At 37.4% G+C, this 22,658-nt stretch overlaps 1 protein-coding gene and 1 long non-coding RNA gene across 8 annotated transcripts in view; one reads left to right on the top strand and one right to left on the bottom strand.

Moving 5' to 3' along the window:
• The window catches only part of LOC137637479 (clumping factor A-like), a 123,460-nt gene that overhangs the window by 45,750 nt on the left and 55,052 nt on the right, over window positions 1-22,658 (bottom strand). The gene's annotated exons all lie outside the window — the stretch shown is intronic.
• LOC137637481 (uncharacterized) overlaps window positions 1-22,658 on the top strand; it is a 178,299-nt gene that overhangs the window by 129,072 nt on the left and 26,569 nt on the right. For 2 of the 7 annotated variants that reach the window (XR_011043656.1, XR_011043650.1), the window contains exons 1-5: window positions 9,062-9,190; window positions 16,782-16,897; window positions 17,789-17,985; window positions 18,264-18,530; window positions 20,241-20,527. This is a non-coding gene — a long non-coding RNA (uncharacterized lncRNA). Of the gene's footprint in view, window positions 1-9,061; window positions 9,191-15,782; window positions 15,847-16,781; window positions 16,898-17,788; window positions 17,986-18,263; window positions 18,531-20,236; window positions 20,528-22,658 lie in introns of those variants that run through there. The other 5 variants (XR_011043652.1, XR_011043651.1, XR_011043654.1 and 2 more) reach the window with 5 other exon arrangements.

The following is a 22,658-nucleotide window of genomic DNA, read 5'->3' as shown; positions in this document are numbered from 1 at the left end:
AGGTTGGTTTGCTCTAAGCGATTAATGAAAGTTTCCCATCATCACCAATCCACATTGGCCAGCGTGGCATGAAAGCTGGCCAATCCCATCATGAATAAAGACATGTCTGAGGCCTTTGTACTGCAGTGGATTAGAAATGGCTACCTTTGTTATCGTTGCGAGTGTATATATATATTATATATATATACAGGGACGCAAAGGTTAACAATCAACTCAATTTCTTATAATTTTTATAGAAATATACATGCTCTCTCTCTCTCTCTCTCTCTCTCTCTCTCTCTCTCTCTGTAAATTGCAAAGGATATATTTCAATAATTAAACCTAATTTTCCATTATATCTGAAAAATAAACTGTCAAAAATACCTTCAACGTAACTGATTTCTCAGGCAAGATTTCAATTTTTAAAAATAAACAACACAAGATGAATTCGATCAGGGAAATTATTAAAAATATTTACCTAACCAACTATCAAAGTAAACAGGAATTTCATCACCATATTCACTATTGAAAGTGCATGATATATTTATAGGACAATATAGAAATAACGTTGATTTGCCTTTGCTTACAAAACTGTTAACAAAACTTTAGATCAATATGAAAAATGTATCTTAAGCCAGAGGATGAGATTTTGATTAAGAGTACCGTATAGGCACACGTATCATGTAATTATAATATGGGTTCAATTTATTGCCAATACTTTCTATAACTGAAATATAAAAGCTATGATATTCATAGTTTTATTCTATATATTCATTCGAAAGAAAGTACAAAAATGGAAATTTTCCAATGGTTTATGAACTGGTATTTGTCTCTTTTACCTAGTTGAAAGAGCAAACCACTATTCCCTAACTGTTTGCCAGAATGGCGTGTTCCTATTGGCTAAGGACTATGTTTCTTTGCCGTTGTCCGAAAGGAGCGTTCCTATTGGCTAATTTCCTTACCGTTGCCCGAATGGAGCGTTTCTATTGGCTAAGGACATTGAAAGGTAACTCCCATTTTTGTTCCTTAAGGCTGGATTTTCTTTCCAATATTTTACTCTTAAAATGACCTCACTGAGGCCATCTATTGGGACCTTAGGAACATGGCTGAGTTCACTAAATCAACTTAAAAATTATCGTATTTTTAATCAAAAAATACATATAAAATATTCATTACATATAATGCATAAATGAGATATGAAATTAAATTATTTAATTTAATAAGAATGTCTAGATAAACAGTATATTGACATTTACAAAATAATCTTAAAGAGAAATACTCGTACACAGTTTTGGCAAAATTTATTTAGCACCTCATGAGGGGGTCCAGAATTGCCAACGAATTAATTGGATAAAATTTCTAATTTAGAGAAAGTGGATAATCACTTGGATGATATATAAAGCGGGAAATATATATTTTTTAAATATAAATTCATCCTCCTGCTAAATAGGTCATGAATAAAATATTAGTATAATTCCTTTTCTTTCTAAGTCGAAAGGTTTGCAGCCCTTATCACTGAGTGGACAAGGAAGTAAAGATTAGATTCTTTTAGCTTTCAATTTATGTATCAACATAATATTTACAAACAAAATTGTGAGTTCAATTAACTATTAACTCTCTCTATTTATATATGTGAAGACAATTCAGTGAGAAAGGCAGTAATCAAAACATATAATTCTTCACATATCCTTTAATCTAAATTCTAAAGGAACAACGAGCAGACACCACTAAATCAGAAAGGATTATTATCATTATGATACTAATTTTGGACCTACTCTCAATGCCGTATTTCATTTATCTACTTATCCCTAAATTATATATGATTTTGCAATCTAATAAGTCTGGAATATTAATTCGAAAAGGATAAATTTAGTGAGGAAAAAAGCTGGGACAGCCAAGGATATTGTAAATGTGACTTCAATTATGGAGGAACTTGAGGTATTAAGCATTATTAAATTTGTATTATACTTCATTTAGATTTTTATGTTCAATTTGAAAGCATTGAAAGAGTTACCATTTCGTTTTTCTTAACATTTTAAGGTTGGCAATCTTGATGTGTAAGAAATCTCCTATCCAGAACGTAGTATTTTCCTTTTGAAATTGGCCATTCAATGCAACGTATATTTCACAATCTAATGATATGTTTATGATTATGAAGATCTATTGTTGCCATTTTCTCAAAAACTATATAATAAGAGCAATTTCTCGTGTGTGAAAGAATATAAGAACTCATTCAATGAAAAAACCATGGTATATTTCTCTCAAAAAACAATAAAGAAATTCTATAGGTAAATATGCATCAGCATTCTAATATTATGTTGAAATTCTTCAAATAATAGAAACAAATTCTGAATTATTTTGAACCTTATTCAAAGGTTTTAAAGTATATTCAGGAACAAAGTTCTGGTATTACTGAAAATGGAGGACTCTATACCAATTGATTTCTAACTGAAGGGGAGGAAGGGTCTTAGACAATAGTCTTTTATGTCCTTTTCTCGTGAGATCACTTTTTTAAACAAACTTCACTACTTTCCATTATGTTTTATTTCTCTCTCGGTTTTATTGTATCAACATATCATATTAGATATGATAAAATTCATGACTTTTAAAGTCATCCTGACTTAAATTTTCCCCTAAACTAATAATGGACCTCGCCAATTATAGACGACATGAATACCATAATTCCCAACAAAATACGTAATTGATCATTTTAAAAAGAATAAATAAACAGCCTAATTGATCAGATGACGAGACAATTAATAGAGAGAGAGAGAGAGAGAGAGAGAGAGAGAGAGGGAAAAGCAGAATGCTATAAACCCAAGGGCTCCACAGGGAAAAATAATTCAGGAGATAATAACATATCTGAGGCCTTTGTTCTGCAGTGGACTAGTGACACCCTGATGATATATAATATATGTATTATATACACACACATACACACACACACACACACACACATAAATAAATACAACAACTTTACAGCCCTTTCTAAAAACCACTGCAGGAAAAAAGGCCTCAAACATGTCTGGGGTTTGGCCAGTTTCTATCCACACTTATTTGCAAATTGGTGATGTGGGAGACTTTTGTCTGATCCTTTAAAGCAAACCAACCTAGTATGAGTGACCTTGACTAGTACTCCTTTGCTGATCATGGTGATGGACAAACCCTTTACCCAAGTTGAGGGTTTTAAGGATGTCTTGCCTTATATCAATGGATCTCAGCTTGCAAATTGATTTCTCTCTCTCTCTCTCTCTCTCTCTCTCTCTCTCATACAATAATGGGTCTACTGTGGTAACCTATTGGCGTATCAATTACACATATTGCAAGCAGAACAAACAACGAACAAACAATAATTTTGTTTTGATTATTATTACTTCTCTTGTAGTTTACTTCCTTGCTTCCTTTCCTCACTGGGCTATTTGTCCCTGTTGGAGGAATGGGGCTTATAGCATCCAGCTTCTCCAACTAGGGTTGTAGTTTTGCTAATAATAATAATAATAATAATAATAATAATAATAATCGGAATCTCTCTCTCTCTCTCTCTCTCTGTCAACAAGCGCTATGTATTACAACGTGTGCTCCCATGTATAGAAGTTTTAAGTACAGCTATTCATGGGTCAGAATGATATTGTAATTGTACGATCTATGAAATAATTTAAAGGGGTCCTATTTGCCTGTATTTCAGGGGGGGGGGGCGTGTTATTATTAGCAGGAGGCAGTGATGGCTGGTGTGAGAGAAATAGGTTTGACAGCTCACTTCCTGCCTATTGTGTAAATGTCAACAAAACTGAGTGCTAATTGATATGGGGTAGTAGGGGGGAAAGACAAGGGGGTAGGTGACAGACAAGCTTGGAGAAGCGAAGGGTGGCCAGACGGAGGGCCACGAAGGATGGGCCACAGGGTGGCCCATGTGGCCCTCACTGGGCCATTTCGTGGTACGGAGTGAACAAGGGTGGGGGGGGGGGTAGTGAGGTGATAGACTTACAGCTCTCTCAGCAAAATAAATGACTGGGATTAAATGAGTCAAAATGCGATGATAAACGAAATGAAAAGATGAGATAAAAGGAGAGAGAGAGAGAGAGAGAGAGAGAGAGAGAGAGAGAGAGAGAGAGAGAGAGAGAGAGATTGTATAATTATATACACAAAAATGGAGTCTTTTTATTGCAGTTATTCAAACTAAAATGAAAATACCGAATGCTTGTAAATCATTATATATATATATATATATATATATATATATATATATATATATATATATATATATATATATATATATATATATATATATATATAGGAAGGATTGAAATACTTCGCTGTAGTTTTACTTGCTCGATATCGTTATTATTTGGACTGTGGGTTCTCAGATCTTCAGCAGAGAGAGAGAGAGAGAGAGAGAGAGAGAGAGAGAGAGAGAGAGAGAGAGAGAGAGAGAGAGAGAGAATTTTTCCTAAATTTATTTGTTATAAAATTCACATGATATGTATATAGAAGCATACATACATATATATATATATATATATATATATATATATATATATATATATATGTATATATATATATGTGTGTGTGTGTATGTGTGTTGGTGTGTGATCATATACAGTATATATATATATATATATATATATATATATATATATATATATATATATATATATATATATATATATATATCCATTCAAAATAAAACCCGTACAACCTTTTGAATTTTATATTGGAACGAAACGAGTAAATATTGATGAGAGAATATAATATTAACAATCACTTGGTTGTCCCACATCTTGTATAAATTCCCCTATACACTTCTGTGAAACAAAGTCCAGTTTTCTGAGCTTCCAGGAAACATTTCATGTCATCAAAGTCTCGAGTAACAGAAAGTAAAATACAAAATAAATATATTTTGTAGATCATTAATGTCATCTCTGAGATACGTTTTTGAAAATTGTCAATTGCATAGTGTTCATTGATAACTTTCTCGTGATAGCATCACTGATCACTTATCATGTTTGATATAATGGATATTTTTATATACTCCATGTATATGTGTGTATATTTGTGTATGTGTGTCTCTGTGTCCCCTTCTAAGGGGGGACACCTTATCATGGTGAAAGAGTTTTGTGTATCACTATAGTCAGCAAAGCTGTTCTGTCAGGGCCCCACTGGTATTATGTTGGTTTGCTGAGAGCGAACAGATGAAAATATCCCATCATCAATCTCTGGTGACCAGCCTGGGGTTGAAAATTGAACAAACCCCAGTCGTGGACAAGGACATGTCTTAGGCCTTTGTTCTGCATTGGACTAGTAACGGCAGACGAATTATATATATAATATATATATATATATATATATATATATATATATATATATATATGCAGTATATATATTATATATATATATATATATATATATATATATATATATATATGTATATATATATATATATATATATATATATATATATATATATATATATATATATATATATATATATAACGTCTTGTTACTAGTCTACTGCAGAACAAAGGCCTCAGACATGTCCATCCACTTGCATCTGTTTATGGTCTTTGTATGCCAGTCCAAGCCAGCAAATTTTCTTAGTTCGTCATTCCTTCCCCCTGTTTCTTTTGCAATCTCTAGGAACCCATTTTCTTAGTCTTGATGTCTATCTATTATCTGTCATTCTCATCATGCCCATGTCCATTGATTATTCTTACATGTTATTAGAATATCCTCTACTTTAGTTTGCTCACGTATCCATGTTACTCTTTTCCTGTCTCTTACTGTTATTCCCTTCATTATTCTTTCCATAGCTCTCTGAATTGTAACTAGCTTATATATTTATATATATATATATATATATATATATATATATATATATATATATATTATATATATATATATATATATATATATATATATGTTCATTTATTTATGTATTTATTCATTTGTATACGCGTGCCCCTTTCTGAGTATGGAGTACCTTTACGAGATGAAAGGGTTTCTGTATTGCCATGATCAGCAAAGCTGTACTAGTCAGGGCCACCCATACTAGGTTAGTTTGCTGTGAGCTATCATGCAAAAGTCTCCCACCATCACCAATCCGTAGTTGTATGTTTAGGTCTATATAATCAGTTTCATAAATTACAAATACTGAGGGTCAAATTTCCCTACAGTGATTCATCAAAGTATTTCTATTAAATGTTATTCCCAAAGTAGATAAAACTCTCTCTCTCTCTCTCTCTCTCTCTCTCTCTCTCTCTCTCTCTCTCTCTCTCTCTCTCTCTCTCATAATCTTGGAAATGAGCGGGCAATGTTGTCAGGAATTGGCCTTTTAACATAAGGTGAAAGGTGTGTGTGGGGCAAAATAGAACCTCTAGTATTGTGATAGTTTAGTTTATATAGAAGGCCTTTCACTCCCAACTTTATATATAGTGGAGGATTAAACACCAGGTTCCTTATACCTATAGAATTTCTACATTTACTTTTTTTTCCATGGTTTGAAATACTCTAAGGCAAAACTAAGCTATTCGATAGATAGATTAATAGTAAGGTAATGAGATTATAACTATAGAAAACCTACCTTTTGCTTTCTTCGTTCCCAGTTTTAGTTAATTTTGTTATTATTATTATTATTATTATTACTTACTAAGCTACAACCCTAGTTGGAAAAGCAGGATGCTATAAGCCCAGAGGCTCCAACAGGGAAAATAGCTTAGTGAGGAAAGGGAACAAGGAAAAATTAAATATTTTAAGACGAGCAACAATATTAAAATAAATATCGCTTTATAAACTATAAAAACTTTAACAAAAAAAGAGGAAGAGAAATAAGATTTAAGATAGAACAGTGTGCCTGAGTGTACCCTCAAGCAAGAGAACTCTAACCCAAGACAGTGGAAGACCATGGTACAGAGGCTATGACACTACCCAAGATTAGAGAATAATGGTTTGATTTTGGAGTGTCCTCCTAGAAGAGCTGCTTACCATAGCTGAAGAGTCTCTTCTACCCTTACAAAGAGGAAAGTGGCCACTGAACAATTACAGTGCAGTAAGAAGAATTGTTTGGTAATCTCAGTGTTTTCAGGTGTATGAGGACAGAGGAGAATATGTAAAGAATAGGCCAGACTATTCGGTGTGTGAGTGTATAGGCAAAGGGAAAATGAACCGTGACCAGAGAGAAGGATCCAATGTAGTACTATCTGGCCAGTCAAAAGACCCCATAACTCTCTAGTGGTAGTATCTCAACGGGTGGCTGGTGCCCTGGCCAACCTACTACCTATAAAAATGAGGAGATTAAACTCTGTGAGAGAGAGAGAGAGAGAGAGAGAGAGAGAGAGAGAGAGAGAGAGAGAGAGAGAGAGAGAGAGAGAGAGAGAGAGAGAGAGAGACTGGAATGAGGAGATAAAACTCTGGAAGAGAGAGAGAGAGAGAGAGAGAGAGAGAGAGAGGAGAGAGAGAGAGAGAGAGAGAGAGAGAGAGAGAGAGTTTATGTGATTTCATTCATCAAAATTAATTTGATATGCTTATTTTCAACATTTATACAATAGCTATTAGCTAAGCTCGAATATGAATTAATAGCTATTCTATTTTTTATTAATTTCTGGTTTAATGATAGAAATTTAACTTATATATACTTACAGTAGATGTGAAATTATTAATTTAACTATTTATACATATATTATAAAAATGAAGGACCATTTTGAGTTTTGTTTCCCATGTAAAATTTCTAATACAACTCCAAAATCCAAAAAAGAAAACTTGAAATATTGTAGGTTTTGTAGGTTTAGAAGATGCAAATATCTATAGAAATGATTTTTCATTCATTTAAAGTTTATTCATATGTTGCATAATTAATATTTCTTCAGTGGTATCCCTTATGCCTATTGCATAATATTTTCCATAACTCTGACCATCCTTTACATTCAGATCTCCCTGGACAATTCTATCCTGTTCTTAATACTAGGCAGGCAGTTAATTCTAATAGCCAGGCCTTCTCCATCATGAGGCTCAATACTACACAGTACTCTAGAAGTTTTATTCCAGCTGCGACCAAGTTGTGGAATGATCTTCCTAATCGTGGGTAGTAGGTTGGCCAGGGCACCAGCCACCCGTTGAGATACTACCACTAGAGTTATGGGGTCCTTTGACTAGCCAGACAGTACTACATTAGATACTTCTCTCTGGTTACGGCTCATTTCCCTTTGCCTACACATACACTGAATAGCCTGGCCTATTCTTTACATATTCTCCTCTCTCCTTTATCTATGGTAAGCAGCTCTTCTAGGAGAAGGACACTCCAAAATCAACCCATTGTTCTCTAGTCTTGGGTCGTGCCATACCCTCTGCACCATGGTCTTCCACTGTCTTGGGTTAGAGTTCTCTTGCTTGAGGGTACACTCGGGCACACTATTCTATCTTATTTCTCTTCCTCTTGTTTTGTTAAAGTTTATATAGTTTATATAGGAGATATTTATATTAATGTTACTGTTTTTATCTTATTTTTCCTTATTTCCTTTCCTCACTGGGCTATTTTTCCCTATTGGAGCCCTTGGGCTTATAGCATCTTGCTTTTCCAACTAGGGTTGTAGCTTGGATAATAATAATAATAATAATAATAATAATAATAATAATAATAATAATAATAATAATAATAGAAGTTGCTAGGAATATTCATATAATTGAATATTTCCTCATAGTTATTGGGAAAAACTTAAATATTTGGACCATATTTAAAGGAAAATATATATAATTATATATATTTTATATTTCTATATTTACATTGAACATATATTGCTTAAAATAGCCTTTGGAAAAATAATAATTGTCATTTATTATGATTATTTGATATTTTAACCTTAATAGTAACACACAAACACACACACACACAACCCCACACATACAAACATACATTTTAACTCTTCTAAAAAGTATATTAACCCCCCCCCCCTCTCTCTCTCTCTCTCTCTCTCTCTCTCTCTAGAAGCTATAAAATTGGTATTTATTGTAGTAAATATTAAATAAATAAAATATTTAAACTTAAATTCCTCCCCTGAAGAAGTATTGGAACTTCTTCCTCGCTTGAGGTAAACAACAATGGCTGCTTGATTGACCCCCACCTCCCACCTCCTTCTGTCAAGCTGTTTTAAAACAATTTCAACAGCCGTTAATACAGTTTTATTTATATCAGTGTAAGTGAAATAGGGTTGGCTAATTACAGGTAATTATATATGCCCAATAATTATGGTATTTCGAAAAATAACATGAGTTAAACTCGAAGTACTTCAGGAAGCCAAGATGGCTGCCATGTGACAGGTGTCAGCCGGCAAATATTAAACCGGTCGAACCGGTTATACCAGTTATTTACACCGGTATTGTTGACCGTGCTATTTGACCGGCATATTTTTGGAATTGGATATTATGCCTAAGGTATGAATAGGCCCTGTGCAATTGTGTAATGTTTTTGTAATGCAGAAATGTTTGGTACGGTTCCATAGGCTGAATGGGGTCACTTGGCCTATAAGTGGCTTTATAGCCTTTTAATACTTGGGTATATAAGTAAATACATAATTAAACGTATGAATTATGAGGATTCTACATATCTGGTTTAGATCATTGAAAATTTGTTGAAAATGAAAATTGGTATATAGCAGACTTAGGCTAATCAGTTGAAAATGTGTTCATCCCGTTTTCTATGCTAAGGTAAAATTTATATTAATTAATTTTAATAAATTGTCATTTATACACAAAGAGGTTCACCAGTCAAAAAGATGATAGGTTAAGGTGTCAGGCCTAACCTGACTTAATTACCTTGTCTTCAATAGCTGTTTTGGGGGGTAGTTTGACGTTTGTGTTTTAAAATGCAATATACAGGTATGGCCATCATTTTCTGTAAGTGGAATTAATTATCGGAACTTCATGAAACGAAGAGATGGAATTATGGGTAAAGCTTTACAACCCTACAGGGTATCATTTCGAACCGAAAATGTTTTCCTGTAGCAAAAAACGTTTCGATCGCAAACAAACTGAACAACCAGTTTGATTAACTCCAAGTAGCCGAACTGGGCGTTGCGGTTGAAATGAAGGTGAAAATTGGTTAAATCACATTATTAGAGGAAAACATAATTTCTGTTAAAATGTTTAAATATAATGGCTCTTGTTCCGCTGCCAGAAGACATAAAAACATCAAGCTCGTAGGTACTGTCAAGCGTTAATGTTGAGTTGCGCACGCTAACAATAGCATTGTTACGCTACATATAATGGTTCTTGTTCCGCCACTGGCTCGCTTCGCTCGTAAAAAAACAAAACACCAAGCTCGTATGTACCGGCAAGCGGTAATGTTGAGCTGCGCACGCTGAAAAAATAGTAAACGCAACACATTAAAATTAACGACTTACTTTTATGACCGGGACGACAAAGCTTGTGGGTCATCACGGTATGACTGTGATGACTTAACTTCTATGACTGGGACGTGGAAAGTTGTGGGTCATCGGGGGTCTTGTGACTGTGACGTCGGAGGTTTTTGGGTCTTGGGGGTCCCCCGGCATTTGCTGTATTGGAGGTAGAGGAGGGTACAGGCGACTGGCAGTAAGAAAGATGTGCTATAAGGTATGCTCTGGGTAATAGTGGGTAAAGAAGAACTGGGAAAAATATTGCCTGAAATAATCAGTCTTCATTCCAGGTCTATGGACCCACTCCTTCACTTCTCCGCAGAACCGTTCTTTATTTTCGGTATATATGGTTGGGTCTTTGGGGTCAACGAAATGTTCCGAGCGGTTTACAGTTTTGTGCTGGTAACCTATTTCAGAAAGTGTGTTGTAGGCAGACCACGTATCGCTAATAATTAACGCTACGTGGCTTTATATATTGTTGAATTAGAGGAATTAGGGCCGCAGCATCTTGTTTAGTAGAGGAGGAGGGGAACTATAAGGGATTATAAAAACCACATTTTACAGTCACAAGAACATCACCTAACCAAAAGTTTCCTACCTAACCTAACCTAACCTAACCAGCCGAACCTAAGGTTCTCCACCTAACCTAACCTAGGAGCCGTATCCTTAGACTGCCGTATTCTTATCTTACCTGTCCCAACATACTGCATTCACCCCTAAGAAATTTCTTACACACGTTCAATACCCCCAAAGACTTATTTGGCGCTTAACGCTTTTACCCCCAGACTATTTGGAACTTTCCAGCCCTTAACCCCCGGGGGTTATTTTTTTTTTCAAGCACATTTTGCAGTATATTTTTTAAAAATTGCTCTAACAGCCTTAATTTTCATCATAGAGAGGTCAGGTTGGTCTTATTCTCTTGGAAAATGCCTGAAGTTTCTCAAAAAATTATCAAAATTATGAAAAAAAAAATGTAAATAGCAGTTTTTTGTAAGGACGTACCGGTACGTCCATGGGGATAAAGGGATGAGCTTTGTGAAACGTACCAGTACGTCCTTTGGGGGTAAAAGGGTTAACGGTCTCCCGTGGTTGTATTTTGCGTTTGCGGAATGGGATTCGTCTATTTCAACAACTATACCAACTATACCGTCACCACCAGTCGCCTCTTGATTATCGAAAAAGTATTCCGTAACCTCCGAACAGAAACTTCGCCAATCGACGCTGGTTTTAGATGATATATCAATACCCTTCATGAGTTTATCATGATCCCAATGTTTATGTAAGGAATGGTTAACAAATAACATTATCTTCCATGTGGCGAGGTGACTTTTTTCTAAAAATGCACCCTTAGAGGCAGTAACTGTATATCCACATGGCCGTTTCTTCTTTGTCTTAGCTATCTTAGTTTCAGTATTGCAGCAATAGACGTGAATATCTTTCCCGTACGATAGCCACGAACGGCGCTTGGAACACTAAACGCTGGGGTATTACATTATGAGATTTAGGAAAGTTTTCAACATTAGATGACGGATTAAAGAATTCACCATGAAATTCAGGAAATGCTTTTAAGTACGGAATACTGCAGCCGCTACAAGTTTCTATAACTTCCATCGTGGAATACGCAAAAAGACCTCACTTGGAACTAACAAAGACCTGACTTGGTCAAAGGTTTCCACGGAAAAGGATTTGTTGGGAACGGTATGGAGAGATCACTTGAAGAGTTAAGGGAAGGGGGTTGGGAAATATTAACCCCCCCCCGTGCAAACTTTCCATACGTATGGGTTCGTGATTGGTTAACGGAAAAGCAGTGTATGGGTTCGTGATTGGTTAACGGAAAAGCGACGTATGGGTTCGTGATTGGTTAACGGAAAAGCAACGTATGGGTTCGTGATTGGTTAACGGAAAAGCAATGCATGGGTTCGTGATTGGTTAACGGAAAAGCAATGTATGGGTTCGTGATTGGTTAAGGGAAAAGCAATGTACGGGTTCGTGATTGGTTAACGGAAAAGCAATGTATGGGTTCGTGATTGGTTAAGGGAAAAGCAACGGAGTCGAGAGAGTAAACATGAATGAACTAGAATGGGAAACTTGTCCAGAGTAAGTATTAATGTGAAATTTGGGCATGACAAGGTAATAACAAAATGTATAAAGGAATAATAGCAAGATAAAATGAAGTGTGTAATGAATATTTAATGGGAATATAAAATGAGGTGATTTTATAAGAGAAAGAATAAAACTTGTAATTCTTGGGTCAAACGTAATATGTATATGTGGTATTACATAAAAGGAATGGTGTAGCTGTACTGGATCAAGTAAAATACTTGAATTAACCGGGTGAGGTAGAATACTTGAATGTGGCGGGTAAAATGACCTGGGAAAATTGGGAGGTGTTATAAGAGAAGAAATAATCTTATTGGTGGAGGCGGAGTTTATGTGTAGAAGATCGAAAACGGCTATGTACAAATGAACGAACGAGACCGACTACACCCGACCCGTAGAATGTCAACGAATAAATGAAAAATATACAGTCAGTATAGGATATACTGTACATAGTTAGCGTATATTTTCATCGGTTTATTATACATTCAAGAAGGTAATGTATAGAGAAGAAAGGGCTTGTTTTACGTTTATATACCGTTTCCTCTGTATGTTTTCTCCACCCGAAACCCCGAGTTCCCACCAGGGGTCCCCCATTATTGGCGGATATATATATATGTGTGTGTGTATATGAATATGTATAGGTACATGTATAGATATATATAATATATATATATATATATATATATATATATATATATATATATATATATATATATCTGAAACTATTCATTTCTGACAGGACCGAGTGTCATTTTCAAAGAGAACATACCTTTTTCTATAGAAAAAAGTAGTTTTTCCCCTAGTTACAGTAACCTGTGGTAAACTATAATAAAACCAAATTCTGAACTGAAATCGGTTAGTGTAGGTGGTTTAGTAACCGAAGATTTGTCTACTACAATACGTGGCCACTTGGCTAATGTGCGGAGTGTGACGCCTATCGTTTGGCAGCACAGAGGAGCAAGGAGATGGTAAATAGCGAGTGAGGCGAGCCAGGTTTAAAGGTCGCTCATGAATGGCAGAGGCAAGGGATGGTGGCATTGCCCCAGGGACTTGCCGCACTGGTTTTAAAGGTCGCTCATGAATGGCAGAGGCAAGGGATGGTGGCATTGCCCCAGGGACTTGCCGCACTGGTTTTAAAGGTCGCTCATGAATGGCAGAGGCAAGGGATGGTGGCATTGCCCCAGGGACTTGCCGCACTGGTTTTAAAGGTCGCTCATGAATGGCAGAGGCAAGGGATGGTGGCATTGCCCCAGGGACTTGCCGCACTGGTTTTAAAGGTCGCTCATGAATGGCAGAGGCAAGGGATGGTGGCATTGCCCCAGGGACTTGCCGCACAGGTTTTAAAGGTCGCTCATGAATGGCAGAGGCAAGGGATGGTGGCATTGCCCCAGGGACTTGCCGCACTGGTTTTAAAGGTCGCTCATGAATGGCAGAGGCAAGGGATGGTGGCATTGCCCCAGGGACTTGCCGCACTGGTTTTAAAGGTCGCTCATGAATGGCAGAGGCAAGGGATGGTGGCATTGCCCCAGGGACTTGCCGCACTGGTTTTAAAGGTCGCTCATGAATGGCAGAGGCAAGGGATGGTGGCATTGCCCCAGGGACTTGCCGCACTGGTTTTAAAGGTCGCTCATGAATGGCAGAGGCAAGGGATGGTGGCATTGCCCCAGGGACTTGCCGCACAGGTTTTAAAGGTCGCTCATGAATGGCAGAGGCAAGGGATGGTGGCATTGCCCCAGGGACTTGCCGCACAGGTTTTAAAGGTCGCTCATGAATGGCAGAGGCAAGGGATGGTGGCATTGCCCCAGGGACTTGCCGCACAGGTTTTAAAGGTCGCTCATGAATGGCAGAGGCAAGGGATGGTGGCATTGCCCCAGGGACTTGCCGCACTGGTTTTAAAGGTCGCTCATGAATGGCAGAGGCAAGGGATGGTGGCATTGCCCCAGGGACTTGCCGCACTGGTTTTAAAGGTCGCTCATGAATGGCAGAGGCAAGGGATGGTGGCATTGCCCCAGGGACTTGCCGCACAGGTTTTAAAGGTCGCTCATGAATGGCAGAGGCAAGGGATGGTGGCATTGCCCCAGGGACTTGCCGCACAGGTTTTAAAGGTCGCTCATGAATGGCAGAGGCAAGGGATGGTGGTATTGCCCTAGAGACTTACTATAGCAGGGAGGGCCAGGCAATGGATGCTGATGCCTCAGCAGGTGGACCTGGGAGCCCAGCAGGTGGACCTGTGGGCTCCCCCAACTATGCTCACAAGGATGGTAAGGTTGCAGCTACTGAAGGAACTAGCGAGTTTGAGCGGGTCTTGAACTCCAGTAGCGATCACCAGTCAATGACGTTACCAAACAGGTCACCCCAATCCTAAAAAAAAGCAAAGAACTGAATCGATAAGTGTCTAGTGGGTGTACCACTATAAACATATGGTTTTAAGTGTGTTAGATGATGGATACGGTTAGGAAGGATTCCCATTTTCTGTGAGCAGGTCTGGTGGCCGAACAATTTGCACTTACAGATTTTGATTTATTTATAATTCTTTATTTACTAGCAAAATTAGTCCTGGCTGGTTTGGTATTTTTACCCCGCCAACGAAGTTTGACGGAGGTTACGTCTTACCGTCTTATCCCCTGTTTGTGTGTTTGTTTGTGAACAGCTTCCTGGCCACAATTTTAATTTTGTAGTAATGAAATCTGCAGGGATCATCTGTTATGTAGAAAGCCAGAAATTATTAAATTCCGGCAGGTCAAACAAAATGTCCAATTCCCGTAATTAGCAGTAAGTTTGGTTATCAGTGTCACAGAGGCTTCAAACTTGGTTCATAAAAAGTGTATGAAAATCCACACCAATTAATACATGTTAAGGTCAAAGGTTTAGGTCAAGATGGAGCAAGGGGTCGAGAAATGAGCTTCCGCAGCGGAGGTCTGCGCTCTACTGAGTGCCCCAATGTTTATTATTATTATTAGGTAAGTTACAACCTTAGTTTTGTTCAAAGGGGAGAGGGGTGTAATAACTTGCGTGTCATTCTGATAAGTATATTTCTAGATCTAAGTTCATTGTTTAATTTTTGGAGACAGGTTTTGAGTTACTGCGCATGCATTGTTCCCCATAAAGCCCATAATCGAGTAATGTACCCCAGGTTATGGTTGGAAATGCTAAAGAAAAAAAAAGGAAGCAAGTGGAAACAATATATGGTTTGGTATTTGTCTAGAAATTAAAGTGTCATATATTTACCCAGATTTTTTTTCTCATGTAAGGTGTTTTGGATGAAGTATATTTTCTTTGAGGGGTGTATGTATTATAGCGGCCGCCTGTATATATGATTACGCTAACCTCGGATACGGCAGTGGAAGGGGGTTGCAGGGGCATAAACACCCCCATCCCCCATTAGGTAAGTAGGTAAATGACATGGCTTGTAGGTTAGGTAAGGGGGGGAAATGTAATAGTTGATGTCAAAATTTTTATCCAAATCGGAGGAACTGGCCGCTGATATACAAATGCTCCTTTTTTTATTATGAGACTTGTCTTTAAATTACTTTGAAGCAAATATAGCCATCGGTATTCTATGCAGGCTTAAGGATCAATTTTTAGAGCAGTTGTAGATACTGTAGTCTGCTACGGGTCGACAAAGATATCCCGTTTTATATTGAAGATCAAAGTTATATAGCCTAACCTAACCTCCCCTTCTTCCCTTAGCCTACGTCTGCATGTCCTTACTGGCCCTGCTTATGTTTCTTGTAACACACAATGTACAAAAACATAAAAGAAAGGGAATGTAAAGAAAGAAAAACTTTTTGTATAATGTAGACGAGACAACTAGAGCTAACGAAGACGTTGGCAGAGGTAGAAAGTAGAGGTAGTTCTTTTCTTTAGGTTATATTTGAAACATTCTCAATTGAATGAAATTCTTTTGACAATTAATTGGGTTTTGAATATCTTGCTATGGTTAATTTAGAGGAATCTGCCTCGAAACCATGTTTCCTAAAGCACCCAACGTTGTCTCCGCTCAAACATTTAAAAACATTTAAATCTAGTTTAATAGTGACAACACAAATTGATACATACATACATACATATACCAAAGGCACTTCCCCCAATTTTGGGGGTTAGCAGACTTCAACAATGAAACAAAACAAAAAAGGGGACCTCTACTCTCTACGTTCCTCCAGCCTAACCAGGGATTCAGCCGAGTTCAGCTGGTACTGTTAGGGTGCCAAAGCCCAACCTCCCACACAAATTGATAGACTTGGTTATTCTAATGTTCAACCAATATTAATAAAACAAAAGGATTTAAGAATTATTTAATAACTGTTTCGTATTTTCCAGGCTTCTGGTTGATGCCGCTGGAAAGAGGCTAAGGAGGCTTAGACACCCCTATGAGGCTTAGACACCATAGGGGGACTGACATGGAAAGGATGATGCCCTTGAAAAAAATTTTAAAGGTATATATTATTTTGTTAAGCATGTTGTATACAATGGCTGGCGACAAGCTGATGTAATATTCGCCTTATCGGTTTCAACGTAAAATGCATAAGTTAGTGTTTAGAAACTATAACCTTTAATCAAAGGTTTTGTTTGGTACTTGTGTTTGTGAGTGTGTGGGATTTTTCATTGCTCCAATAATAATTTGGTCTCTGAAGTTTTTTTCAGTACCAAACATTCTGGCAGTAGCCTTGTCATTCGCATTTATTATTATTATTATTATTATTATTATTATTATTATTACTATCCAAGCTACAACCCTAGTTGGAAAAGCAAGATGCTATAAGCCCAGGGGCTCCAACAGGGAACGATAGCCCAGTGAGGAAAGGAAATAAGGAAATAAATAAATGAAGAGAACAAATTAACAGTAAATCATTCTAAAATAAGTAACGTCAAAACAGACATGTCATATAATAAACTATCAACAACATCAAAAACAAATATGTCATAAATAAACTAAAAAAAGACTCATGTCTGCCTGGTCAACAAAAAAGCATTTGCTCCAACTTTGAACTTTTGAAGTTCTACTGATTCAACCACCCGATTAGGAAGATCATTCCACAACTTGGTAACAGCTGGAATAAAACTTCTAGAGTACTGCGTAGTATTGAGCCTCGTGATGGAGAAGGCCTGGCTATTAGAATGAACTGCCTGCCTAGTATTACGAACAGGATAGAATTGTCCAGGGAGATCTGAATGTAAAGGATGGTCAGAGTTATGAAAAATCTTATGCATAATAGTATAATATTGGGGACACAGCAGTTAATAGACTTAGTCATTCCAATGTTCTAGCCAATATAAGTTCTAAAAAGGATTTAAGAATCTTTTATTAATTGGTTCATATTTTTCAGGTTTTTATGCCATGGGAACAAGGCTGACAGGGGAAGGGCGGCTGATACTGTGATGAGGCTGGTGATGAGGCTGGATCAGGTACCACTAGCTGCCCCCTACCCAAGCTATGGGTAAGGTTACCACCTCGCTCCAAAAGTCTAATTGGCGGCTACCTATCGGCTTTGCCCGAGATACAGCCGTATATTAATAACTACAGGTTAGTATTAGTTAGGGAAAAATACAAATTATGTACGAATTTGTCATATTTTATTAACTGTGTTGTATACAACGGCTGACAATCTGGTGTGATACTTACCTTTTTGGTTCAACATAAAATGCTTTACTCGGTGTTTATTATGAGTTTATCAACTCTAAACTTTAATCAAATGTTTTTTAATTGGGTACTAATTTATGCTTCAAGGTGTGGCACTAGTTGGTCTCTCAATATTGTGAGTTAAGTCTTGCCAGGTTTTTTTATTCTATTTTATTTTTAAGGTAGCTCATGAATGGCAGGACCAAGGGACAGTGACATTGGCTTAGAGACTGACCCCAAGCCCCCCTCCACCCAAGCAAGAATCAAGGAGGGCCAGGTAATGGCTGGTGATGACTCGGCAGATAGACTTATAGCTCTCCCAAACCCCCTATCCTTAGCTAAGGATGGTGAGGTTGCAGCTAACAAGGAAACTAAGGAGCTTGAGTGGGACTCGAACCCTAGTCAGGGACATACCAGAGAAACCTTGCTGTTGAGATTTTCTTCCCAGTGTAAGTTTTTTTTTATGAGTACCAAGAATTCTGGCAGTAGCCTTGCTATTCATACTAGAGAAAAGGTTTTGGGTGCAAAACACACATTCAATGATGTAACTTATTGTTTTATCATGTTTAGGTAAATGAAATATCTGTGATTATTTGTGGTAGAAATATTTTGCCTAATGAAAATGATGGAAGTTTGAGACTTTTTTTTTTTTAGCCGATACTACGCATCACCAAACTTATTTTCTATTTCAGGTTTTTTTTTTATATCTAAATTTTTCACGCTCTTTGCTTTCATTAGATTTTAGCAGTAATTGCCAAGTATTTTTTGAGTTATTTGCTTTTGAAAGTCTTGACCTAGTTTATAAGTTATTGAATTTAGTAGTCAATGCAGAAACTACACAATTTCTGACAAAAATAAAAACTCAACAAGGACCTGGTGATCCTTTTTATTTTGAGGTGCTGTTCCCCAAATACGGTTTTATTTCCTAAAACGACAATTGGATCCATTTTTCTAACCAATATAGGTACTAAAATGGAAAAAATAATAAAGATTTATTTAATAACTGGTTCATATTTTTTGTGCGTGGGCGGCCATTGTCAACGGGAATCGAAGGAAGAGTTGAGTGGCTCGTGAAATGTTTTAGTGATGAGGGGGAACAGAACCTGCCTCGGTCAAACCCGAAGTCTGGTAGGCCATACAAGATTACTCCTCAGTTGTAAGAAACTGATAAAACCAAAGTGTCAGAAAACGAATTGTCATGTTCAAATGTAGAAAAAGTCCAGTGGAGTGACAATCCATATTTTGTAGTACTCCAGAAGTGGAATGGTGTGTGTGTTTTATGGGGTGGTGGTGGTATAGAAATACTGAGGTGCTCATATTCTTATATGCTTTGAGAGATTTATGCGAAGGTCCTTTTTTTGACTCTGACAAGAGACCTGAGGTCGTGTTGGGTTGCTGCACGTTGGTGCCCCTCCCTTCTTTCAATGCGTCGAAAAACAGCATCAAGTGCGGGGGGAGGACGAGAAGATATATAACCCTCCGTAGATTCTCATCTGCCACCCACCACTCGAGGTCTGTCTATTTTTCTGGTCCCATTGGGATCAGAATGTGTGGGGAATCAAATGCCTGATTGCAATTGGACTCACTGCGCCACTGGAGAGATGAAATGTTAAGGCGGCCGTTAGGAACTAGACTGGCCAGGAATGATAGGTTTGTGAGGAGACATAGCCACTTTTTGGCTGGGATTTCTTGTCTTGAAAAAAGATCTTACGATCTTTCTCAGCGTGGTTATCCTGTCGTCGGATGGGATGGTTTTGTGTACCACTGGCTGCCCCCTACCCAAGCTATGGGTAAAGTTGCCACCCGGCTCCTGAAGTCTAATTGGCGGATACCTATCATCTTTGCCCAAGATATAGACAGCCATATATAAATAACTACAGGTTTGTATTAAGGGAAAAATACAAATTATCTACGAATTTGTCATATTTTCTTAACTGTGTTGTATACAGTGACTGACAATCTGGTGTAATACTTACCTTTTTGGTTCAACATAAAATGCTTTACTTGGTGTTTATCATGAGTTTATCAACTCTAAACTTTAATCAAATGTTTTTTAATTGGGTATTAATCTATGCTTCAAGGTGTGGCACTAGTTGGTCTCTCAATATTGTGAGTTAAGTCTTGCCAGGTTTTTTTATTCTATTTTATTTTTAAGGTAGCTCATGAATGGCAGGACCAAGGGACAGTGACATTGGCTTAGAGACTGACCCCAAGCCCCCCTCCACCCAAGCAAGAATCAAGGAGGGCCAGGTAATGGCTGGTGATGACTCGGCAGATAGACTTATAGCTCTCCCAAACCCCCTATCCTTAGCTAAGGATGATGAGGTTGCAGCGGCCTAGGAAACTAAGGAGCTTGAGTGGGACTCGAACCCTAGTCAGGGACATTACCACATCGGCCACCACATGCTTACCAGAGAAACCTTGCTGTTGAGATTTTCTTCCCAGTGTAAGTTTTTTTTTATGAGTACCAAGAATTCTGGCAGTAGCCTTGCCATTCATACTAGAGAAAAGGTTTTGGTGCTAAACACACATCAGACTTAAGATCTTTTGGTATCGTTGTGCTGTTAGGTGAGTGTTTATGATGTAACTTATTGTCTTATCCTGTTTAGGTAAATGAAATATCTGTGATTATTTGTGGTAGAAATATTTTGCCTAATGAAAATGATGGAAGTTTGAGACTTTTTTTTTTTTTTTTTTTAGCCGATACTACGCATCACCAAACTTATTTTCTATTTCAGGTCTTTTTTTATATCTAAATTTTTCACGCTCTTTGCTTTCATTAGATGTTTGCAGTAATTGCCAAGTATTTTTGAGTTATTTGCTTTTGAAAGTCTTAACCTAGTTTATAAGTTATTGAATTTAGTAGTCAATGCAGAAACTACACAATTTCTGACAAAAATAAAAACTCAACAAGGACCTGGTGATCCTTTTTATTTTGAGGTACTGTTCCCCAAATACGGTTTTATTTCCTAAAACGACAATTGGATCCATTTTTCTAACCAATATAGGTACTAAAATGGAAAAAATAATAAAGATTTATTTAATAACTGGTTCATATTTTTTGTGCGTATGGGGCCATTGTCAACGGGAATCGAAGGAAGAGTTGAGTGGCTCGTGAAATGTTTTAGTGATGAGGGGGAACAGAACCTGCCTCGGTCAAACCCGAAGTCTGGTAGGCCATACAAGATTACTCCTCAGTTATAAGAAACTGATAAAACCAAAGTGTCAGAAAACGAATTGTCATGTTCAAATGTAGAAAAAGTCCAGTGGAGTGACAATCCATATTTTGTAGTACTCCAGAAGTGGAATGGTGTGTGTGTTTTTTATGGGGTGGTGGTGGTATAGAAATACTGAGGTGCTCATATTCTTACTTATATGCTTTGAGAGATTTATGCGAAGGTCCTTTTTTTGACTGACAAGAGACCTGAGGTCGTGTTGGGTTGCAGCACGTTGGTGCCCCTCCCTTCTTTCAATGCGTCGAAAAACAGCATCAAGTGCGGGGGGAGGACGAGAAGATATATAACCCTCCGTAGATTCTCATCTGCCACCCACCACTCGAGGTCTGTCTATTTTTCTGGTCCCATTGGGATCAGTATGTGTGGGGAATCAAATGCCTGATTGCAATTGGACTCACTGCGCCACTGGAGAGATGAAATGTTAAGGCGGCCGTTAGGAACTAGACTGGCCAGGAATGATAGGTTTGTGAGGAGACATAGCCACTTTTGGGCTGGGATTTCTTGTCTTGAAAAAAGATCTTACGACCTTTCTCAGCGTGGTTATCCTGTCGTCGGATGGGATGGTTTTGTGTACCACTGGCTACCCCCTACCCAAGCTATGGGTAAAGTTGCCACCTGGCTCCTAAAGTCTAATTGGCACCTACCTATCGTCTTTGCCCAAGATATAGACAGCCATATATAGTTAACTACCGGTTTGTATTAGGGAAAATACAAATTATCTACGAATTTGTCATATTTTATTAACTGTGTTGTATACAATGGCTGACAATCTGGTGTAATACTTTCCTTTTTGGTTCAACATAAAATTCTTTACTTGGTGTTTATCATGATTTTATCAACTCTAAACTTTAATCAAATGTTTTTTAATTGGGTTAGTACTAATCTATGCTTCAAGGCGTGGCACTAGTAGGTCTCTCAATATTGTGAGGTAAGTCTTGCCAGGTTTTTTTTCTTATTCTATTTCATTTTTAAGGTAGCTCATGAATGGCAGGACCAAGGGACAGTGACATTGCCGTCGTTATCAGAGTCGTCTTCATATGTAATTTTTGCATGTAGAATTAATATCTTTTTCAGGAAATCTTATTTTTTTTTACATTTTTTTTTCAGAACTTAATCAGGAAAAATTGAATCTTCCTAATTTTTTTAGCTACCACCACTTGTTTTTTTAATTTATTAAACTTAAATAAGAAATATGTGTTACTTCTCATTTCAGAATAGGATCTACTGTACATGGTGATCCCAGCATCATTGCATGTTGGAAAGGATATTTTATGAAGGTTTTCGCCATCACTCAACTTATTCCATTCGGAACATCGAGAAACGCCTGTAAGCTACTCCCCG

Source organism: Palaemon carinicauda, unplaced genomic scaffold (assembly GCF_036898095.1).
Source record: "Palaemon carinicauda isolate YSFRI2023 unplaced genomic scaffold, ASM3689809v2 scaffold78, whole genome shotgun sequence".
NCBI classification, from domain to species: Eukaryota; Metazoa; Arthropoda; class Malacostraca; order Decapoda; family Palaemonidae; genus Palaemon; species Palaemon carinicauda.
The sequence above is the reverse complement of the archived record's forward strand: the minus strand, read 5'-3'. Positions and strand labels throughout refer to the sequence as shown.